This window comes from Rhinolophus sinicus, chromosome 3 (genome assembly GCF_057876585.1).
Source record: "Rhinolophus sinicus isolate RSI-liver-muscle chromosome 3, RSI-T2T, whole genome shotgun sequence".
NCBI lineage: Eukaryota > Metazoa > Chordata > Mammalia > Chiroptera > Rhinolophidae > Rhinolophus > Rhinolophus sinicus.
The window spans coordinates 155,596,130-155,621,374 of NC_142503.1; the positions used below are offsets into that span (position 1 = coordinate 155,596,130).

Here is a 25,245-nt window from a genome sequence, read left to right on the forward strand (position 1 = left end):
AGCTTTTTTTATCCCAAGGTGGTTTCCTCGCCATTACTTGACAATGGCCCCACTCACCTGTCTCAAACACCAAGGGCTGTGAATAGAGAGGACAATACACAGTGGGCAGGGCACAAGGATAGGAGCCCTGGGTCTGTCACCAACTTCCAAGTCCCCTTCTTTCTTGGGGCCTCCGGGTCAGATCAAGATGTCTCTTTCAGGTCCCCATCCGAGCTCACCCTCTTAGGAGTCTCTGACGCAGGTCAGTATGTCACATGTATCTATCAGCCTGAGACATACTCATACAGGGTGATTTCTGGGTTTTCACTGGACAGGGCCCAGCCTTGTGTTCCGGTTACTGAGTTTTATCAATCACATGTTAGCCAACTAAATTTCCAAAGAGAGAGAGGGATCAAGGCTTCAGGCAAGGAAAGCAGATCTCAGGCACTCTCAACAAGATGCCCCTGTACTATCTTCACACCAGCAAAATGCTGAACACACCAAATGCCAAAGGTATTGCTATAACAAATTACCTGGGTGGTCACCTTAGCCCTGAACTACCAACCAGCCCATAAGAGCCTGGATAGTAAGTACTGTCTTTGTCATCTTTATAACTCTCACAGGGCCCGCTCAGCACTAAGCAGTAGGCAGGTATTCAGCCAGTGTTTGTAAAAATAAAGATCTAAACTGAGACAGCAGGAAGTGTGGTGGAGGGACTGTCACCCACAGCTGGCCCTCAATGCAGCAGGAGAATGTCACTGGCAGATTTGCGTTAAAAAGAACATGGTTGTAATATTTTTTTAATTGCAAAAGGAGCATGTTCGCTATTTAAAAGAACAAAAGAAAGAAAACATAGAAAAGCACGAAGAGGAAGCTTCCTGAGATAACCATTGCTATCATTTGGGTGTCTTTCGGTACATACTATAGTCTTGTTTTGTTTGTTCAATTTTTTAAATGTAATTGGGATGACATCACATATACTATTTTGAAAACTGCCTTTTTTTAAATACTCTACTTAACAATGTATCATGAACATTTTCCCACATAATTTAAAATTCTTTTACTACCTGATTTTAAAGAATGCCCCACCATACAGATAAACCATGATTATTAAAACAAATTCTTAATTTTGGACATTCATCTTACTTCTATTTTAATATAATTAGTAACACTTATAGAAACCCTTATGTATAAATCTCTGTGCACATCCCTGATTATCTTATTCCAGGAAATAAGGATCCTTGGTCAAAGATTATGTACATTTTAAAGATTTTTGATACTTGACAAATTATCCTCCAGAAAGAGGATAATTGTCCCATTAATCCTTCCAACAGCCAAAAGCACCATTAGCACCCCTACTCCCCAGCCCACACACGTTACCAAATACTGGCTCATTACTTTTTTCAGCTTCCCCATATTGATACTTGAAAGATGATAGCTCATTGTTGCTTTAACTTGAATTAAATTATTAACTTGTAGTTGATTACTACTAAGAATGAACATCTTTTCCTATGTTTACTGGTAATATGAACTGCCTACAAATACACGCTTTGCTCACTTTTTTATTGGGGTGTTTGTCTTTTTCTTACTATTTGTAAAAGCTCTTTACATATTTGTCATATTAACCTTTGTCACGTATGTTACAAATATTTGCCCTGATTGTTTTGTAAAGGAGCTTTAGGTCTTTCCAGCATTAGGTGGTGTTGACCAGTCTTTTTCCCTTTAATTCTCTTTCCTCCGGCCTATCACTTTAATCGCCTGACTTCTGTGCCTTAGGACACTCTGGGCACTCTGAAGGGGAGTGCCTTGTGGCTTGGTGACATTATTGGTCACCTGGGCACTCACACAGTTTATACTTTCAAACTTACTGCACAGGCCCCACGGGAACCACCGCCATCCCTCATTCCCCATTCCTGATCCCTTCCTCAAAGTCACCTCACTCTTCCTCCTGACAATGTCCCTCCTGCTGGCTGACGGCAGGAAGGGATGGCATCTGAGGGTGAGCAGGCTCTGCTGCAGAGTGGGCCTGGTGCCCCCACAGTGGGCAGCAGCTATGGGGGTGAACAGCACAACAGACCCCTTTAGGGATGCAAAGCATCTCCCAAGTCCCAAAGTATCCATTATGTTGTTAAGTATCCTTTGTAACAGGATGCACATGATGGCTTTCTTTCGGAAATCAGGACCATGAAGATGTCCCTGATATCCCTCCTCCTCGTTTCAGATAATGAAAATGACATACTCTATCTTATTTCCCTTTTGTTATCTTGGTGGTCAGTGACAACAGCTATGATGGCCTAGATCTTGGGTGTATTTCCTGCGTCCTTCCTTCACACCAGTGGTTCTCACATGCGAATGTAACAGAATCAACTGGGGAGCTTGTTAAAAATGCAGGTGTCCAGGCCTTACCACAGATTTGAGAAACCATAATCTTTTGGAGGGGATGTGGCTTCTGATCTTCTACCTTTGCTTTCAAATTCTCTGTGCCTCTCATTGTATGTTGCCTCAAATCCTTAACATGCATGAGCAGGAAGAACTAAGTGAGTCTGTGTGGCTAGCACTGCAGCAAAAAGAAAGATAGTGAGCTGCAGAGCACACCTGCAAGACAGAACTCAGTCCATTTCACAGATGGCTAAAGGAGGCCCCAAACTAGTAAAGGTGTAGCCCAGGGCAGGACCACCCAAACGCCCCTTTACAGACCATCCCAATGGCCAAACTGATTGACTGTAGAGCAGAAGGCATTTCCCATAGGAATAAAATGTTGCCAACCCCATCTGCCTCCTTCCCCACACTCACAGGTAGCCAATTCCCTCATCCCTGCCCTGAAAGAGGCTTCGCTTCAGATCTACATCCAGCTTCCTTATGCCCACAAGCCTGGAGGGCAGGGTAAGGGTGGAGGGAACAGGCCCAAGTCCTCTTAGAAGCAGATTTCTCTTCCAACTCTCCTCCTACCCAGCCCCGTCTTCCCAAGAGAAGCCAGAGCCTTGGTTGGGCAAACGGCGCAGAGTTGCAGCTGTGCCACCTCCTCTGTCATCACCAGCCCCAATTAGCAGCTACCAGGAGCCCTCGGGGCTGCCACTCCTTCCCAGTTCCTCTAAGTCATTACAAGATCTGGCACTGCCTGACATGTTTCCTTCGAGCCTAATTGTCAGGACGCAGGAAAGGTATGTGTCACATCCAACACGACTTATTTTTCCTCGATCTATAACACAGAATGGACCCTGGCCTCTGTCATGGCCTCTTCCCAGAAGCCTCTGGCCTGGTCTGCCTCACTAGCTGCCTCAGGGTGGCCTCGTCCTTGCCCATGTGGTTCGCACTGGAATCATGGGGCAGAGGTTAATCGACAGCTCTTTGGGGCCCAAGGGGACTCAGCTCTGGGCAGGACCCCAGAATAACCCTAGCGCAGTTCTGTTACTGGCTGGCTCTAGGACCTTCAGTAAGTGTCTTAACTTTTCTGATCCTCTGTTTCTTCATCATTAAGATGGGGATGACAACCTCCTCAGAGGCCATGATGAGAATTAAATGAATTGACACATGTAAGTACCCAGAACAGCGTCTGGCACATGATAAACACCGACAAACATGATTTTAGTTTTAGCGCTCAGGACTTCAGTTTCCTCAGTGGTGAAATGAAAATAATACACTTCAATCACAGGGCTGTAGAGAAATGTTAGTTAGAGAAATGTGAGCACACTTAGCACATAGCCTGGCATATCCTTGGTGCTCAGTGAATAGTTTCTGAATGATGAAGGATGAATAAATCAGACAATGCATATCATGGTTGAGAACAGACATTTTCACACATGTCTGCAGGCTGCCCTTTCCTGCTCCTCAATAACTCAGAAAATCACCTCTACCCTCAGAGAAAGAGGCCCACAGAGCAGTCACTGGCCCCCACACATTCCTGCCTTATCTTGAGAGCTGGCAGATCCCAGCTTTCCTTCCAGAGCAGAGTGAGAAGCCGGGCTGTGTCTCAACATGTCAGGGCCTGGGACAGCCAGGGGACAAACTGTCTCCTTGGGCCTCCTGCCATCACACCGTTTCCTCCAGGTCAGGGACTCCAGACAAAGGTGGGATCTGGCTGGCAAGGCTCATATACACACAGGGAAGGGTCCCCAGACGAGCAGAGCTCTCTGCCTGAGTCCCACCCGCAGAGCAGACCCACCCACAGAGCAGACCCAGAGGAATTGCCAGGAAGCCCAGCCAGAAGCAGCTGAGATGGCCATGACCATATAACAGATGCGGTCTGAGCGCCACATCCATCACAGTTCTTACTGCCCTAGACTCTTCTGACAGTCTGCTTGCCCACACCTGTCCGCCGCCCGGGGCTGCAAGTCCCAAAAGGCAGGGTCAGCACTGTCTTGCTCCCTGTGGTGCTTCTGGCATCTCGAAGCGCTCAGTGAGTGGCAGCTGAATACATGAGTCTGGAGTGTAGGCATGGGGAACATAGACGTGAAGAGGCAGTTCCCCAGTCAGACAAACACCACCAAGCACTTGAAGAGGGCACCCTCGCCAATCTCTTTTCTAAACTCGTCATCCCGTGTACCTTCTCTCCCACGTTCTTTGAGGGCAGAGCTGTGTTGTGGAACTTCTCTTTACCCCCAGGACACCTGAGCTCACCCAGGGTGTACAGCTGGCACTCTGACACAGACTAAACTCAACTCGAGAGCACTGCATATACACTCTGCTGGAGACCTGCCCAGGCCCGCTGTCCCAGGAGGAATTTTCCCATGGAACCCAACTGCGAATAGAACACAAAGTTATTTGGTCAAAATTCCCCTTCCTCTCCCTCCCAGAAATTATCTAACCACACTGGGGCTGGAGGTCAGTACGATCCACAGACTAGGTGTCAGGCCCCAGCCTTTCTAGGCACAGCAAGGAGCGGGAGGGAGCAGCCAACAGCTGCTTCTCACGGAACTACAGGGTCAAACCGCAGGCAAGAGGAAGGACCCTTTTCACAGTTGAAGAAACACTCAGCGCAGCTTGCCCAAAGTCACAGGGCAGTCTACAGCAGAGCAGCGCGTGACCCCAAGTCACTCAACACCTATTCTGTGTCTTTCTGCAATGGCAAGGATTTCCGCACTTTTTCTAGTAGCAGGGCTCTTTTTCTTTTCATTAGTTATTTACTTTTACATTTTTAGCCAAGTAATAGGCACGAAGGTGGCTAAATAGAAACGAAATTGCACAGAAGTCCTTTCAGCAGAGACACGAGCCCCCTGCCCCCACTCTGCTGGCTAGAGGCAATCACTTTCAAGTCTTACTGTGTTTAAGAACGCTTGTTTCAAATAAATCCTACATAGAAGTGTAATGTACAAAATATTGCAAAGCAAAAATGCTTTGGTTGAAAGGGAAGCAACACAATGCACTTATTGATGACTACACACACACAGAGACATACACACACACACACACACACACACACACACACACACACACACACACACGACAGCTCCTACCTAAGTCTGTACCATAGGACTCAATGTGAAAATGACACCACTACAGCAAACTTCCCCTGACATCACAGCCTCCTGCTTTTACTGGGGACCAGCTGTGGAGGCAGAGGGAAATTTTCTCCCTGAACAGACACACCTGCACCAGGTATACCTGGATTTTATCCTCACACCCAGACCCCTGAGGTATCACCACCTATAGCAAAAGAGACCCCTACGAAGCCTCGGGTTTCCCTAAGGTGTAGGCACTGACTAGTGAGAGAGAAGTAGGGAGGAATCCGTGTATGTCACAGTCCCATTAAAACACGAATAACTAATAGCTAGTTGGGTTGGCAGTCATGTACACCTTAATATGAATTAGTTGAATTAGACTGCTTTCCTACCAACTGACAAAATTCAGTTATGCTGGAGAAAAAAAGGAAATTTTTGTATAAGAAGAGAAGAAGGGATAGTGTTGGGTTAGGGAGAACTGAGGTACTTAGGGAGAAGGCAGAACAAGATGGGCCCTGCAGTGGAAGTCTTTGGGGTGCTACAGGGCAGCATGAGGGCACCCAGCATGGGCAAGCTGGGAACAGGGGATGACAAAGGTGTCAGAACGCAAAAAGAAAGGGGTGAAAGCACCCTCTGATTGCTTACTTTGCAGTCCTTCCCTTCTTTGAAACACTTAAGTCAATACTCTTCAACCACCTCCACTACTGGGGGGAAAAGTTCTGGTCTGAACCGGATTCTGCTATGCTGCCCCATCGGATGCTGAAGGCCGGAACTGACTCTTTCTGTTATCTCTAGATCATTGTCCAGCCATGGGGAAATGCAGCTTGCCACCTAGTGAAGACAGTTACAATACCTGATGGTGCAATCGCCTTCCTTCCTCCTCCTTCCCCCAAGCACTCACAATGTACATTATCTCCCCCCAAAATTTAGAGCAAATACACAGCCCAGGAAGATAACAGCCTCTTCCCACCAGATGGTGACAGGGAAGGAAGTGGGGGCATTGAGTTGCTATCACAGCTCCCAACACAACCTTCCTGGAATGCTCCCTTCCTCCCGGAGCCTTGTGCCGCTCTTCCTTCCCTCTCCTCACCACTGGACATTGCACCCCTGAGAACGTTGCTCCTCAAAATGTGGTCCTTGAACCAGCAGCATTGACTTCCCCTGAAAACTTGTTAGAAAAGCAGAATCTCAGACCCCACCCCAACACTACTGAGTCGGAAGCTGCATGTTAACACAACACTCAGCTGATTCATATACGTATTAACATTTCAGAAGCATTGTTTTAGCAAATATTACAGACAGCAGTCCCCCAACCCATTACTTAATAGAATGCCGATACCCAAAAATTCACTCTTCTTCACCCCTCTTGTTGAAAATCTGTTGAAAATACCTAGAAGGCTATTTTCATACCTTGGAAAAGGCAGTATAATAAGCAAATACAAATTAATAAATATCTATCAAATGACTCTTTCCATGAATAATAAGTAACTTAAAGAGCAGCTTTATGATTTACAAAATCATTTCACATGCATTCTCTTGTTTCTTTTTTTTTTTTAATATATATATATATATATATATTTTTTTTAAATTTATTGGGGTGACAATTGTTAGTAAAATTACATAGTCACGAAACCCTGGGAGGCCCTTGGGGACAGGTATCACTGACTCCTATTACGGAGGCGGAGCCAAGCTCAGGGGCCGTAGAGAGAGTAGCACCATCTGAATTCCTATCTGGTGGGAACGTCGCTGCTCGACACAGATTAAACATAGTGTTGGAGGAAAGGATGACACGATTTGATTTTTAATGTTTGTAATTAAACAGAAATTCATCAGAAATTCCTTTTTCATTTGGGCTTTCTTGTTGGGAACACAAATCAGCTTTACCCACCCTAATAACAAACAATATCCTGTATATGTGCTTTGATCAAATTTTTTTTGAAGATTACAAATCTTGAAAGGTCTTAAAGTTTCTCCTGTTTATCACTGTGTCTTCCACAGCATCTGTCACAGTAATTTGCACATGACAGTCAATAAATATTTTCTAATTAGTTAATTGATAGATGACCAACTGACAGATTTATCCGAACATGTCTTTTTCTCTCTCATTGGAGAGGCCTGTAAACTGAGCTAGAGGTATGATTCATTGGGGTCCTACCCCTAAAATATAAACTAGATTCCTGATAGCACCTTGTTTTCTTTTAATCTGCCTCTCTCCTCAATTTAAAACATCCTGTAGATACACATACATAATTCCATTTAATAAAGGATTATAGTCAACTCAAGTTTCACAGAATGAAACCATAATGTGTCTGGTTGTCTCCTATGATTTGCAGTCTGGCCCAGAAAGCAATTCTCAGGAAGCAGTTTCAGAATTATTTTCAGCATTGACAGCATCCTTGGGAGAGTCTCTGGTTTATTTAAAAACAGCAACAACCAATCACTCATTATTTTGCAGTCATACCTTATTCTAGTCGCAAAGACATTTCACTATTTTTTAAATAGCTAACATTTCTTTCTTTCCATATTCTGGGCACCATTCTAAAATGTGTTAACACATCAAAAAACAAACAATCTGATTAAAAAATGGGCAGAGGGCCTGAATAGACATTTTTCCAAAGCAGACATACAGATGGCCGATAGACACATGAAAAGATGTTCAATATCACTAATCATCAGGGAAATGCAAATCAAAACTACAATAAGATATCACCCCACACCTTTCTGATTGGCTATCATCAAAAAGACAACAAATAACAAGTGTTGATGAGGCTGCGGAGAAAAGGGAACATTTGTGTATTATTGGTGGGATTGCAAACTGGTGCAGCCACTGTGGAAAACAGTATGGCGGTGCCTCAAAAAATGAAAAATACCATATTACCCATCAATTCTACCTCTAGGTAGAAGAAAACAAAACACTAATTAAAAAAGATATATGCACCCCTTTGTTCGTTGCAGCATTATTTATAATAGCCAAGATATGAAAGCAACCTAAATGTCCATCAATAGACAAATGGATAAAGAAAATGTGGTATATATACAGAGGGTACCAAAAAAATGTATACGCATTTTAAGAAAGGACAAAACTGTATTAAAATTATAATACTCATATACCTATGACAAAAGATGAATACAAGTTATGTGTATACTTTTTTTGGCACCCCCGTGTATATATATATAGCAGAAGTCCTGCTAGTCTGGTCCTTGTTCTCGCCTGGGTACCAGCTTCCGTCTGCAGTGCGACTACGGGGCCTGAGGCCAGGGAAAGGAGAAAGCCAATTTGCCGGAATTTTGCAGGTCTGCTGTCCATCGCACTGAGCAAGGCTAGAAAAGACGAGGAAGAAACTGACCAGATTGATACTGATGTAATTGTATTCAAAGAGGAATAAGCAGAGAAAAAGAAGGAAGAGAGACACGAGATGAAACCCTGTCAAACAAAGAAAACCAGAAAATGAGAGTGAACCAAAGCCTGAGGAAGAGCCAAAGCCTGAGAAAAAGCCAGAGGAGGAGGAAGAACAGAGGAGGAGGAAGAAAACAGGACGAACTTTTAAAGAAAGGCTGATTCAGTCTCTCCAGGAATTTAAGGAAGATATACACAACAGGCATTTAAGCAAGGATGAGATGTTTAGAGAGGTGAATGAAAGAAACGAGATAAGGAGAGTAAGAAACAAACTTACAGTGATGCGTTGGAAGGTTAATGGAAACCATCCTTATTCCTCTTGAATGTAGTTTACCTTGATTTTTATTCTTTCTGATACTAACATTGCCATATAGCTTTCTTTTGATTTGCATTTTCCTGATAAACCTTCGTCCATTTTTCTACTTCTAACTTGCTATTAGTGGTTTTAGACGCATCTCTTCTTATCTGCATTGTCATTATTTATCATATTTTGAGCCAATGTCCAAGTCTCTGCCCTATAATAGGAGAGCTTTACTCATTTGCACAAAAAGAAGTTCCTGACAGGATATAAAATGAAAAAAGAAATCACTAAGTAATATATGAGTATCGTATTTTTATAAGGGAAGAGTACACTGGTATATTACATGTATGCATAGAAAAACGTGTGAAGGATGAAAGACAAAAAGTACAGTCCGTGGCAGGATTATGAGTGATTTTTAAAATTCTATTTATTTGTACTTTTCCTTATACCTAGAATGTACACACATTATGTTAAAATAATAGAAGTTCTATAACAAAAAAAAGTAAAAAAGAAAAAGAAAGAAAGAAAGAAGTCAGACAAAGAAGGACAAATACCTTATGATTTTACTTATATATGGAATCTCTAAAACAAAACAAATGAACAAACCATACAAAACAGAAACAGTCTCATAGACATAGAGAACAAACAGATGGTTGCCAGAGGGTAAGGGGGGGGGGGCAGGGAAAGGTAAAAAAAAGGTGAAGGGGAATATGAGGTACAAATTTCCCATTGCAAAACAAATAAGTCAGAAGGTTGTAATGTACAGCATAGGGAATATAGTCAACAATGTCTTAATAACCTTCTCCGATGACAGATGGTTACCAGGCTTAACATGGTGATCTTTTCTTTAGGTATATTAATGTTGAATAACTATGTTGTATACTCAAAACTAATATAATATTATATGTTAACTATATCTTATTTTAAAAATATTGTAGGCAAACATTAGTACATAAATAAAATAAAATGTATTAACTTAGTCCTCTTAACAACCATGTAACGGAGGCATCATTATTACCCGCTACTGGCTCATGAGGTTATTGGAGTGCAGAGAGGGGACATAATTCTCTAGTCACACAAGCTAAGAAAGGCAAAGCTGAGATTTGAACCCAAAGGGACTGGCTCTAGAGCCTTCTTCTTAATCCTGATTGCATCATCAAGAGTGGTGGGAAACGGAGTTGGAAGTCTGGAGAGAGGGGACAAGATAGAAGGTTGGGATCTGCTCACTTTGGAAGCCAAGCAGGGTTAACTTTGATCCATCCTGAACGTCACCAGAGTTTGCTGGGAACTTGGCCATGAGGGAGAAATCAACCTGAGTTTCTCCGTATTATTTGTTCCACCCAGAGAAAGGTCTCCAGCTGACCTCTGAATGCTCCTTTCTACCTCAGTCACAGGTGATGGTGGACTTCTAGGATAGATCCGCCCCCATCCTGTGTCCCTAGAGTCAATCATATACTGCCGGGATGTGTGATCCCCGGAGTCAGGTGACCTGAGATCTGGGACCAGCTCCCTCAAAACAACTGGTATGCTTGAGATAAGTCATGAACTCTCTCAGCCTCCGTTTCCTCGTCTGTAAAATGAGGGTGATCCCTGCCTACATAAGGTTGCTGTGAAATCCAAATGTGACAATGGAAGGGAACACACTCTGTAAGCAGCAAAAGGCCACACAAACGCAGGGAATGATATGGTGAGAGCCATCGGTCTTACTCGTAGACTCACTAGGCAGCTAGCTGTCTGGCAAGAGTTCAGGGGCCTTTGCCCAAGAATAAACACAATGCCTATTATCTCATCTCTCAGCATCATTTCTTAGAGTTCTGGGCCTTCTTCACAGAATCATCTAGTTAAGGCTGCATGGTCAACAGCAAATCGGTCATCCACCCCAGGCCTTACACAACTGGAATAGATCCATAGTCTTCAAACTTCTTAACTAGGAAAGCCCAATAGGTAAAACCGTGAAAACAGAAATGCTAGGGGTGGAAGAGCCATGTGCTCAAGTCCCTTTTCCGCTTCCCCTTTTGGTGGCCCTGGGAGACCCTGGATTCTAAGTTACATGGCTTATAAATCACTGGGTCAAATGCATTCCATCTTTCCTTCTGTCTAACCTATGGGATTCCATGATTCGTCCTGGGAGCTGGTGAAGAATGTCAGGGTGAATTGGGGTCCAAAGTTATTCTTATAGCCAAGTCAGGGGACCAGACTCCCTAGGAAACTGGCCAAGCTTGGAGTGGGATATTCACAAAGTTGAGACACCGCTTGCCATTGCCCGTGAAGAATTCGTCCCTTGGGTAAGTTAATTTGCTGCTATGCCTGTTTCTTCACCTTTAAAATGAGGTTATTAAATCTTCCTTATGGAAGCACCCCAAATAATGTATGTAGATACTCACCCCTCCAAGGGGTGCAGCTTAATTCCCCCTCCCTTGAGTGTGGGCTAGACTTAGTGACTCACTTTTTTTTTTTTTTTTTTTTTTTTTTTTTTTAGTAATGCACTTCTCACAAATAGTGTGGAAAGGGAAAAACGGTAACTTTACAGTGAGGAAAACTGGCCGCCACCAACTCAAGCAAGTGATCAAGGTTAACATCACCAGTGATAAGTCATGTTGAGATCAGGTACCCCTTGTTAGGACGCGGCAAAAAGGGCACTTCAACTCCATGGTCTTCTTCCCCCAAATCCATAACCTCAAGAGAAAGACGTCAGACAAAGCCAGCTTGAGGGACAGTGTACAAAATACATGTCCAGTACTCCTCAAATCCCTTAAAATCATGCAAAACAAAGACTAAGAAACAGTCACAGACCAGAGGAGACTAAGGAGACATGAAAACTAAATGCAATGCGGTATCCTTAATGGGATCCTGGAACAGAAAAAGGGACATTAATGGAAAACTGGTGAAACCCACGTAAGGTCTGGAGTTTAGTTAACAGTAATGCACTAATGTCGGTTCCTTAGTTTTGAAAAATGTACCAGGGGTTTATGAGATGTTATTAACATTTGAGGAAACTGAGTGAAGGACACACAGGAATTCTCTGTACTATCTCTGCAACTTTTCCATAAATCTAAAATTATTCCAAAATAAAAGTACATTATAAAAACTGAGGTTGATAATAGTATTTACCTTACAGAGTTGTTAGGAGGAATAAATGAACTGATAAAAAGGGCTAAGAACAGCATCCAATATACAGTAGATTCTCCATAGATACTAATTACTTTTATTATTACTACTACTTTGTGCCAATCCAGAAAATAGTCCTCTATTCTATGTTTTAATGTATTGAAGTTCATTTGGTTTACAAATATTTCAATAATGTCTGTGACACTGAGACTGAGAAACATGTCTAAACAATAAGACATGATTCATATCTGAATCAACCTGGGATCACACAGTCCCATAAGTTTTTTGTCAAATCTCATTAAAAATCTTTTTTTTTTTCACTTCACCAATTATCAACTCATAACCATCTTATTTCATCTATACTCCTATCTAATCTCCTCTCCACTGGGTTATTTCAAAGCAAATCATCTGTAAATATTTCAGCAGGTATGTCTAAAAGATAAGGGCTTTTTTAAAAAAAAAACTATAGCCACAGTACGTAGCATATTTTAAAAAATAACAATAATTCTTTAATATCATCAATATCCAACAATATCCAATTGGTGTTACTATCTACCCTATTGTGCCATAAAAGGTTTTTACAGTTTGTTTTGCCAAATCCAAATCCAAATAAATTCCATACATTACATAGGTCTCTTTTAATCCACAGGTTTTGCTCCCTTCCCTCCCTCCGCCTCTCTTTCTCTCTCTCCCTCCTCTTCCTCTCTCTCTAACTCCCTCCCTCCCTCCCCTTTCCCTCCTTCTCCCCTACAATTCATTTGCTGAAAATACTAGGTGTTTTGACCTATAGTTTCCCACAGTAAGATTTTGCTGACTGCACCCCCAGTGTAGTTTAACATGTCCCTCCGTTCCCTCTATTTCTTGTAAATTGGTGGTTGGATGTAGAGACTGATCAGCTTCATGTTGGAGTTTGTGGCAAAACTCCACAGGTGGTGCTGTGTAGCTTCTATCCGGAGGTACGTACAGTCTGGCTGTATCTCTTTGTGATAATAGCAGCTTTTATAATCGATGCCTAGACCTGTTAATTCAATATCATCATCAGCATGCGTGACTTGCCTCACGCGGATCCCTTTGCCTGGAAGGGACAGCTTTGTTTAGACCAGTGCGTGTTGAAGATTTTGAGCTCCTTAGCAGGACACAGACTTTCAAAACTGTTATTGCCCCATTTGCATGGGGTGGAAGGGGGGTCTCTGCTAGGCCTCCATAGAATCTGCTGGCTAGTTTGGTGGCGTCTCCCCCTCCGCTTTCGTCACAACAGTCACATGGTGGGCCCCAAGGTGTGGCAGTGGGCTTTCTCACAGGTTCTGGGGCACACACACAAACACACTGAGCATGTGCAGCACGGCCTCCTGAGTCAGCCAGGGACACAACCTGAGGATCCCGTAACTCTGAGAGCCACACCCTCCCTTTCAGCAGCCACAGGTTGTTCTTTAACCTCACATTCTTGGCTTCAGGGCCAGTGACGACTTCTCTTTCTTTCTTTCGAAACATTAATTCCTTCTACTCCCATAGCTCCTTTTAGATTAGGGTTTTCATGAGCTTTCAAAAACCGCTCTTACCTAATCCTCCTAGTGTTAAGTGAGTGAGGAAGGTGACTAGCAGAGAGCCCTACTCCCCAGCCGGGGAAGCGGAGCCCAAAGAACTTGGCTGGTCAGCCCGCAGTCCTGCTCGGGCCTCAGGCCTGCACGTAAAGGTGCAAGATCTTAAAGGTGCGCTTGTCTTTAGCAAGACGAAGATGAGCCTTCTGAGTAAGTCCAGTAACCACCCCCGAGGGAACTTCCACCTGAACTGCTGGGGACGCCAGGAGGCTCTCAGCAGGAGGGGGATCCACCCAGCTCATGGCAAATCATCCTGCCTAGATTTTCCTGAACAGCAGCAATTTCAAACACTTGGACCCACTCTCAGGCTCTGTGTACAAGGCCATGTGTTCTGATTAGGGGCTCAGTAGACACAGTCACCACAGATATTGAAAACAAGAGAAGAAACTGGATCCTCCCTTGACCTAAATCCCAGCTGATGGTCCAGGAACACCACGTGCAGTTCAGGGAAGATGGGCAGGTGCTGAAGAAGGTGTGGAAAGGGATGCCTGCAACAACCCAGAAGGTGGGAAGACAGCCATGTGCCCTCCCAAGATGAGAACGGGCTTGTACCAATCTGCCCAGAATCCCTCAAGCTTGAGGCCAACAGCAAATACCAGGAGACAGATGGCCAAGGTGGGGGCGGCAAGGGAAAAAACAAGAAACTATGTTGCCCACAAAGGAGGGAAAGTAGCACAAGGACTGGATGCAGGAGCAGAACGAGATCCAACTCACGTGGGCAAAACCAGTCGCCCAGAATCGCCCTGGCTGCGCCATCTCCTGGCAACCCATCACTCCCAAGCAGGCTTCAGGACTGACCCGCACCGAGTGGTCCCAGCACACCACCCTGGTCCACCCGGCTCCTCCAGGCCGGCCCTGCCCCCTCTGCTGCCACAGCAGCACTTGCCACGGAGATTTGTAACCACCTGAATCATGACACGGGTAATTTTAGCTAGTTTACCACAAACATGCCAGAGTCAGAAAATCCACCTTTGCCATCAGGGCCACAGGTCTCCAGGCTGACCGGTCAGGGAGCAGAGGACACCAGAACATCTCATGTTACGTTGTGGTCTCTATAACATATGTCAGCTTCTGCCACCTCCAGCGAAGGGTGTGCAGTGCCAGCACCTGTCTCAGGACCCTGAATGGAAACCGTAAACTCCCCCTACAGGGCAGCACCGACCAAGGCAAGTCGTCCGAGATCTCCCAGTACATAATACAACTCAGCAAACCTCAGGGAACCGTGCAAGGAAAGGGAACTTCTCACCAACACCTTCACTTGACAGAGGGGGAAACTGAGGCCCAGCAAAGGGAATGGACTTGCCCACGTTCCCTGTTCTCCCAGGCAATGACAGACCCAGGACCAGACAAGTCTCCTGACAGGCAGCCCAGGCCTCTTTTCTCTCCACCCCGCCTCATGTTTCAGACAGCTTAGACTTGGCGCCTACGTGAGGAAGGCCTGGCAGCGAGGACAGGAGAAAGCCAAGTCCAGATTACATCAATCTCACAGGTAGCCAAGAAGGAAGTGGAGACTATTTTCCCCTCCCACTCACAGGGAGCCCTGCTCCAGGAAGCCACTGAACATGCAGGGAGGCCAATCTCACTCAGAGAAACCTCCACCAGCTACAGGGATGGGAGGAAGCTAAAAGACAGTGGTGGGCCCTCATCATGCTCATCACCACAAAACCCTGCCTCACATGCCCCCCCAAATGATGGGAAAGTATAAGATCCCCTCAGGTTGGAATCTGGCCCCTCGGTTTCAGTGCCCCAAATCTTTCCCCTACTCTCCTACCATGGCAACCTTTCCCTTGCGCACACTGCCTAACATGTCTACCTCTTCTAGCTCCAGCCAGACTTGTCTATCCTCCATGGGCCAGTTGGAAGGCCCCCTCCTCCAGGAAGCCTTCTCTGCCTCCTGAAGCCCCTCCTCTGCTCTCCCAGCTCTGGAGAAAGTTAGCACTGGGAAGGAAGGCAGAGTTCCCCTCCTGGAGGACCCGTGCTTACTTAGCACTGGGATTCCTCACTGGGACAGTGGACAGTCACCTATGGTCACCTAATGTATGCAGGTTGATTGCTACTGAAAAAGGGACCAAGAATTCTACTTTTTGGCACATCAAACAGTTTAGGGCACGCAACAATGTTTGATAGATGCCATTTAGCACTACGTGTCAAGAACCATACAACCCAAATGTCCACCAATTGATGCATGGACAAATAAAATGTGTTATATCTATATGATGGAATATTATTTGGCAATTACAAGGAATGAAGTACTGATACATGCCACACTATGGACAAGCCTTGGAAACATTATGCTAAGTGACGATGCCAGACATCAAACACCATCTGTTGTACGATTCCATTTATGTAAAATGACAAATCCATGGAGACCAAAGTAGATTAGTGGATACCTAGAGTTAGAGGGATTGGGGGAAATGGGAAGTGACTGTTAATGGGTATGGAGTTTCTGGGGTGATGAAATGTTCTAAAATTGATCACAGCGATGACGCACACTGAATATACTAAAAGCCACTGAATTGTACATTATAAACAGGTAAATTGTATGGTATGTGAATTATATCTCTACTTAACAAGATAAAAAAAGAATAACCATAAAAATCCTCTTCCGGGGCGGCCGGATGGCTCAGTTGGTTAGAGCGCGAGCTCTCAACAACAAGGTTGCCGGTTCAATTCCCACATGGGATGGTGGGCTGCGCCTCCTGCAACTAAAGACTGAAAACGGTGACTGGACTTGGAGCTGAGCTGCGCCCTCCACAGCTAGATTGAAGGACAATGACTTGGAGCTGATGATTCCTGGAGAAACACACTGTTCCCCAATATTCCCCAATAAAAAATTAAAGGAAGAAAGAAAGAAGATATGTATTAAAAGAAAAAAGCTCACTCACATGCTTTCCCTGGGAGATGTCAGCTGTGCCTGACTGTGTAGGTCCTTTATGAAAAACTTCTACATATACTGGCGCTGGGTCATATCTCAGCGCCCTGCACAGTTAATATTATCACCATTTTACAGACCAGGAAGTTGAGACTCAGAGAGTTAAGGTCACATAGTTAACTAGCCACAGATCTAGAACTTAAAATCAGATAATCTGAGCCTGAGTGCAGAGTTCTTTGGGAATGTAACCTATGGCGAGACTTCAAAAGAAAGAACACAGATCCATAGACAAGGAAAAGCTGGAAACAAAGTAAACATTCTCCACTAGGGAACTGTGGTGGCCATTCCTTGTTCCAGATGCAATGGAAGATGACACAAACATTAAAATGAAAAACAGGAGCACCATGTGTTATAAAATAATGTTCAGTGAACATGCACAAATGGTACATAGTTTGATTAGTTTTTGTTTTGTTTTAAATATACTCATGTGGCAAAAAAACAGCAGAGAACACAGATGCAAACATGTGCTAGGATAATGAATAGTTGAGTGAAAGCTTTCCTTTTAAAATGTCCCGTGTTGTTTTAACAGTTAAAAAAAGAGAGAGAGAGAGAGAGAAATAAACACTTGAATGGACACTCCCAACCAGCTCAGCAGAGCACTGTAATCATCCAATCGGGGTGAACTCAAAGGAGGGTCAGTAGTCTCCACAACACAGGCCACTGGACTGCAGGTAACCAAGGACCTTAGAGTCATTGGGGAAGAAAGGCAGGACCTCTTTTTCAGTCCGCCAAATAAGACCTCCTCTTTGTCAAAAGGAGCACTAGAAAGCTGGCCCGAATTTTCCAGTCACTTCTGATCTTTCCTTTTCAACGCCGTGTCCTGGACACAAGGCCCTCCTGTTTTCACCTCTGCTGCACACCTGCATCGTGGCATCTGGCACGTTCGACTAAAATGCTCTCTTTATACATTCCTCTTCCTCACTAGACTGTGAGGTCCTCAGGCACAGCCCACAATCACCCACCCCTGAACCCTCAGGCATCTCATACAGTGCTGGACGCAACAGGTGTGCAGTGTATGTATGTTTTCTGAATAGGATTGGCTCGACTCGTCATACCTGCCACTCTTGGGCTAGACGTTTACAGGCGAATAATACACTCCGCACCACCTCCTGATCAGCGTTCTTGCCCCAAGTCCTCCACCCACACTCTCATCCAGCCCACACATCCCCAAGTCCATCTTCCTGAAACACTGATGTCATTACATTCTCCTCTGCTCAAGACCTGTTTTCCTCTTCCCATCGAGCCTGAGTGCCTTGGCTAGGCCCCAGGGCCCTTTCAACACCTGGCCCCGTGCTACTTTCCCAATTGTACTCTGGCTTCCCAGCAGGCACAGCCCAACACACTCATTCCCACCTCCGGGCTTCTACTAGCCCTGACTGCCTATCCTGAGATATCTTCTGCCCACTCAAATGCTACCTCTGCTTCAGTTCAAGTTCCAACTCTTCCTGGAAGCCCTCCCTGACCATGCCAACCCCTCGGCAATCCTCGCCTCTGAATGTGTCAGCTTCCAAACTTGAGTACACCTACTTCTCTTTTTGTACCCTTTTTCCCCTGTGTTTGTCTTTTCCCCACCCCAAAACTAGATTAATCTGCTTAAGGGCAGGACAATGTCTTACACTTCATCAGTGTAACCCACTGCACCCACTGTAAGACAGGCACATTGGAGACGCTCAAGACTTATGGGTGGTTAGGTCTGAAAATCCCAAACACAGCCACAGTTAACGACAAAAGTGTTTTCCAAGTGGTACAGAGGACTGACTGTTCCAGGCACCCAGCACAGTTGGGGCATGGGTAGGAGGGTTTGTAAAAGGGACTTGGAAACGTAAATCTATGCCACTAAAACTCAGGCTGAGTTCTCTCTAGCATCTGATGGTATAAACCAGTGCTTCTCACAGTGGGCGCTTGATCTGGGCCCTTCCTATCAGGAAGTGGTCAGGGCAAGGGAACAGAAGCAGCCATGCGAAGGGGTCCTGAGGATAAATGAGGCAGGTTGGAGTAGAGGACACGCAAGAGGAGAGCTGGCTCTAACTGTTGCTTTGCACCCTCCGCGGCATGACCACAGGCAGCTGATCACCTCCTTCTGTGAGCCTCCTTTTCCCTACTTGTAAAGGGAGAAAGGGAAGGTGATCGCAAACAATGCTACAGCCTCATGGACACTAAGGCAGTGCCGGGAGGACGGAGACAGTCTGTGAGGCGCTGTCCGGGGTAGTCGCCGCTAGCCACACGTGGCTACTGAGCACTTGAAATATGGTGACCATGACTGAGGAACTTATTTGTAATTTCATTTAATTTTGACTATTTTACATTTAAATTGAAATAGGCATGCATGGCTGGCTGGTGGCTACTGCATTGCCTAGCTCTAAATGAATGCTTGAAATGCAAGTCTTTTAGAACCCTATCTCCATATAGTAAGTGAAAAGAAAAAACGAATTCGATCTTCTGGTTTTCAAATGCTTTAGTTTAAATGGCAGAAACTGTGAGCACCCCTGGAAGAAGTCCCAGGAAGCAGAGACCCTCTTCCTGAGTCCTCACCTCCACCTTGGCACAGCCAGCTTTGTTGGGAGCTAGGAGTCCCTTCAACAACCTTAGCTCACCAACCTGACCTCTCGGTGCCCCAGTTCCTTCTGCAACGTGTAAACCAGTGTGGTCACACAGCAGCCTAGCCGTCTGTCCCCTCCAATCTTTCCTTAGGGAAAGAAGACTTTGTGGGACCGTCCCTCTTTGGGGTTGAGTTCATTTATCCTAAGTCTCCCTAGTTGGTCCTTGTAAGTTGGGTCTGCAGTCAAAGACGAGTAATGATTCCTCATGGGAGGAACGACTTAAGCCAGACGGGACCCCATTGGGACCCCCATGAGTTAACATAATAAAAGTCAGGAGGTAGCCATACCCCTCCTCACCATTATGGGAAGCTGCTAATGCATGCCCCAGTTGTTGTCCTGCACCCTGCTGTGCAAAGGACTTCTTAGAGCGATAAGATATCGCTCTTCCTGCTTAGCTCATGGGATGGTTTTACCTCGTGAGACTTGCTCCCCCAGGGGGTTGAACACACCCACCTTAGTCGCCTGGGGACAATGAGCATCGGTTGCTTTGGGACAGATATCTGGGAATTGGAAGAATTTTTATGGTGCGGACCCTGCCTTTCATCTTGTGATGCTTATTGTAAGAAATCAGTAAATACCCACGATGACCCAATTCGGGGCTCCAGTCCCTTGAGGCTGTGAGTCCCTCAGTCCTCTGTGATTTAACTGTATTTGAGTCTCTGTCTCTTTATGACGCCGCCTCCCTCACCTTCCCACGGCTTGTGTTGTGCAGGTCGCAACAAACCAGCCCCTCTGACTTCCCCACATAGTTGTGAAGACACACAGTAGAGAAGTACCATAGGAACCCTAAAAGTGCCAGCAAACACCGATTACTATCACCATCCATCGGTGCTATAGTGACCTGCCTGAAGCCTAATGGCTCTATAATCTCTGGGGGCTGGGGAGAGGGTGATCATAATGTGGCCAGGGACAAAGGGAGAACGTTTCTGGCAGCCACTGATTTATCAAACACTCAATAAAATATTCTACGTGGCTTAGATGCATTCAGTCAATGTGATACAACAATCTGCCAACAATCCCACTTCCCAGAATTGACCTGAGAATTATACTGGTACGAGTGTGGTGCAAAAGTGGGTCTTGTTTACTGCAGAAGTCTCAGTGCCCAGAATCATACTTGGCAGCTGGAAGGTGAGTAAAGGAGGTATTCAAATGTATGTACAAGGATGCTCATTGCAGTAACAACCAAAATGTCTATCAACAAGGGCACTGATTAAGTTTATTACAGTCCATCCCTAATAGGTGGGCTATGCAGCTGTTACACACACACACACACACACACACACACACACACACACACAGATCTGTGAAAATGCACAAGATTAAAAAATCACATTCTGAACACGTCTACACGTACAGTCCAATCCCATCTACATTTTAAAAACTACAGCATATGCATATATCATTGTATATGCATAGACAACTTCCGGAAGGATACACAGAAATTTAACAATGGTCACTTCTGAGGACTGGGCCTTATGAAGTTCAGAAGGACAAGGGCAGGAACTTTTAAATGCACTATTTGGTTTTTTTATTAATTAGTTTTCTTCCCCAACTTAAAAGTTAAACATGATCATGCTAAAAATTCAATCTGGAACATCACACGGCCGATAAATATATTTCCCGAGGGAATGACAGAGAAAAATGTTTACGCTGTAATGTAACTGGGGCAAACAAGATATAAATGGTATTTTTGGTGTGATCATAATATCAAACGGACAAAAAAGGACAACGCACAGAAGCAAAACGACGACACAGCCCCTAACAGTCTAGTCCTTCCAAGGAGAACTGAGGCCCCTGCCACCCCCATCCCTAGACAATCCACACGGTGGCAACCACAGCTTTTAAGGACCCAACTAATTCCAAAACCAGAGTTCAAGAAGCAGTCACAGGAACAGTGCAAATGTCCTATAAAGTGACAGACAGGTCCCACTCCCTCACCCTGATGGCATTCGGAGATGGAGTAAGCCTGTCTAACTCTACCTAAGGGCTGACACCTTGTTCTTGGTTACCACGATTTTAGGCTGGGAGCCACAAGTCGGGAGACATGAGGTGAATCTGTGCAATCTCAAAAGGCCAGACTCTAACAGCTTAAACTACCCAGGGTGCCTTTAAGACTTGGTAATTGGGCAGAAAAATGAAACCAAGCGGGAGTCCTCCAAGCAGCTGCGAGGTCTCTGATTACCTTGCTGCAGCCCTATGGAAGCAAATACCTTAAGAAAACAGAAGGGTTGGCTGGGGAAAGGAGCAAGAATTTCAAAGTAAAGAACCTGAGGGCTAGAAGGCACTGAGATACCATCGAGCCCCAACCCCCACATTGCCAGGAACGAAGGTCCAGATAAGAGTGTACTCCTTCTAAAATGACTACAGACCCAGGAAGACGGGTGCTATTAAGTGACAGCGTTCTTGGTTTCCTGGCTGCAACTGGAAAAGCAGGCTAGATTTGAGAAATTATCCATTCTGGAAAAATACAGTTGGCTGCCCAGCACATGGAAGCCACAGGAAACAAGGGCCCCGTCCCTGTAAGTGTTCCAGCCTCACATGAATAAATCATGATGCCATCGTAAGCAGATAGAAATCTCCGCTTCAGGACTAATTAGTCATTTCACTTAGCAAATCTTCAGCCTTCTTTGGGTGTGGCTGGCAGCTTAGCCAGACAGAAACACCTTCCGGCTAGGGTTCTGGGCCTGGAAGTTTGGCTGCCTGAGTCCTCCCTGAGGTTGTAGGACACAGATCAAATGCTTATTCACTTCATTGTCCTCTAACTGGGTTCCCAGATGACCTGCCCCCATCCCAGAGAACCTGACCCTCATTATCCCTTAGACTAACAGAGAAAAGTGTGATCCACCCTGCAGTTTTGTTTTGTTTTGTAAGAATACTGCGTGAGGAGGCAGCAGTGCTGGGGATAGAGGTAACTTCATGTTAAGAGTGGGTAACTTTACGTTGGTTCAACCCCTGTCATTATCAGATGGGATCCTTCAGAGACCTGAGGGCTGATGGGAACAATCACACAATGTCCAACCTGAAAGGGAGCTTTGAGATGAGGAAAGAGTGAAGATAGGGAACACATAAAATGGAGTCACTTTAACCAAGCTGCTAAAATTAATATTATGAAGGTAAGGCATGAAGAAAGACTATTCTTATTCTAACTAGCCTGGGAACTTACACGTTTTGAACTTTTCAGTCTTGTGTCAATGCCTAAATATACATCAAATAACCCTCTGATAACCCACTGCAGGACTCACATATCCAGACCACCTGACATCCATTATCCAGATTGCCTGACATCTGACTGATAACCATCCCGGACCAATCCTAGGGCTAAGAATGCAGCAATCATTATTCTCAAGAATGCACTTTTCACTAAAAGAATTCTTAACTTTTCTTTCTTCTTCAGAACACTTTTGGGGTTTTGCCTACTGTGTTCCCAGTGTACAAATTCTAAGATCCTTGAATAAATCTTTATCATTTATTTCTTTTTGAGTTCACGCGACAGAGTACGTAATAGTCCAATGTTCTGGTTTTTCCAGAGGCAAAAATAAGTACCCAGAAAGTGAGTGACTTGTTAAAAGCCACCTGATAATTTAGGAATAAGTCACCTACTTCTTGGGTTTTCATTTCTTCCCTCTGGAAAACCAGAACGTTGGACTATTAGATATTCTCAAAGGTCTCTTTTAGGTTGAAGGTTGTGTGATTGTCCCAACAGCTCTCAGGGCTCTGAAGGAGACCTCAGGACGAGATAAGGAGTCCACAAACACTTTCCTATGCCAGGTGAGTAGCCAAGGGGAGAGAGACCATCAGGTATTTATCAAAGACCACATGCAAGTACCACAGGGGAGCTTACATCTAATTGAAAAAACAGACCTGATACCACAGAAACGTTAATAGTACTATTAAATAAAAACAAGACACATCACAGTTGAGGGAGAAGAGAAATTACCAAAGAAGCAAGAGGCATAGAGAATCCTAAGAGGAGGTGGGCAGGGAAGGATGGGGAGATCTGGCTAGAGTTGCACAGCAGATCTTTGCAGGGTGGTAAGTCAGGGTCAGGTGGCAGGAGAGGGTATTGCATGGTCAGGGACCTGTGACAGCTGCAGTCTGGCAGGAGACAAACAGCTTGGCTGACCCACCAGGGCCCTGCCATTACAAGGTCACCCTCTTTCCTGCCTATGCCACGTGGGACAAGCACAGCCTGTTCCCGGTGGGAATTACTGCTCTGAAGTTCACGAGCAGCTAACCCCAGGGCTCCACAAGCTCCTTATGTAAGAGCCTCCCATTGCCAGTCTGTGGGGGTGAAGGCCCACTTGGCCATAAGGCTCAGGGGCCCTTCCTGGGGAGGAGAAGCAGCTGCATTGGCACAGGGCCCAGCCTGCAGCGAGGGCACTGACCCCAATGGTCTCAGGCAACTCCAGGAGGAAAATGGGGGTGGCAGGTGTAATGGGTTGAATAGTGGTCCCCAAAACGATATGTTCATAGCCTAACCCCCAGAACCTATGAATGTGACCTTATTTGAAAAAAGTGTCTTTGGGGAGGTACCTAGTTTAAGGATCTTGAGATGAGATCATCCTGGATTACCTAGGTGGGCCCGTGTCATAACAGTGAGGCAGAGGGAGATTAGACAGAAGAGGAGGCCACACAGACACACACAGGGGAGAAAGCGATATGAAAACAGAAGCAGAGATTGGAGGGATGCGTCTGCCGGCCAAGGAATGCCAAGGATTGCCACAACCGCCAGAAACTAAGTTAGAGGCATGAAACCCATTCTTCCTCAGAGCATCTAGAAGAAACCAACCCTGCCAACACCTTGATTTTGAACTTCTGGTCTCCACAACTGTGAGAGAATAAATGGCAGTTGATTTAAACCACCTCATTTGTGATAATTTGTGATGGCTGCCCCAGGAAACCAATACAGCAGGGAAGGAAGACGCAACAGCAGGCTCGAGGTTTTCAGGAGTTGTGGGAGAAGGGGTCAGTGATCTTTGTGTAACAGGGGTCATGAGGCCTGTGGTAGTGGAACCCTCCCAGGAGGGTATCCAAGAAGACAAAGCAGCCTCTGGCCTGAGGACTTCATACCAGCTGGATGATAACATGAACAGAAGCCCGCCCCACCCGACCCTGCTCTCTCATCAGACACCGGCTGCCACAGCCTCTTAAAGATGCTCCGTCCAGAGCTACAGTCCTGTCCACCCACCCCAGCACCCTCCACACCTGACCCTCTTTAGGCATGAGCTGCCCAAAGTAACTGGGCCATCCTTCTCCGGCAAGTTTCTGAGTCCATTATCATAGAGAAGCAGTGTAATTCAGTGGAAAGTGTTCTGGCTTTAGAGTCAAACAGACCTGGGTTTTAATCCCAGGGTGACATGGGATACGAGTGATTTGACCTCTCTGAGCCTCGGTTTTCTCATCTGTAAAGTGGGGGGCAATAATCACTACCTCATAGGGTTACCATGGCAATTAGAAAAAGCACATGTAAAATGACCAGCCTACGGTCTGCTATATAACAGGAGGGCAACAAATGTTAGCAATTATCATCACCATTATTTACATAAATAACAAAGTTTTCCTGGAAATTGGCCTGAGCCCACCTTGTTTTCATTGCTGTGGTGGATACAAAGAGATCGACAACCTGCGCTGTCCCCAAGGGCTCTGCCTCCGCAGAGTTGCTGAGCACCTCCTGTGTTCCCTCTTCTTACCCGCCTTCAAGTCCCTTCTTCCTGGGCACTAGCTGTGACCTCAGTCCCCTATGTACCTCCAATGGGCACCCAATAAGTATTTGTTTTGTGAATAATGATGCTGAGTGAGTCTCTCAACCTCTTGAAATATCAGTTTTCTCATATGTAAAATGGGGCCAATAGCATCTACCTACCCTGATGCCTCACGGGCAATTGTAAAGGC

General features: G+C 45.3%; 1 protein-coding gene and 1 pseudogene across 4 annotated transcripts in view; one reads left to right on the forward strand and one right to left on the reverse strand.

Annotated features, from left to right (window-relative positions):
- DAPK2 (death associated protein kinase 2) overlaps positions 1 to 25,245 on the reverse strand; it is a 113,825-nt gene that overhangs the window by 60,232 nt on the left and 28,348 nt on the right. The window lies entirely within an intron of this gene.
- LOC148758677 (transcription elongation factor A protein-like 9) lies at positions 8,707 to 9,137 on the forward strand (annotated as a pseudogene).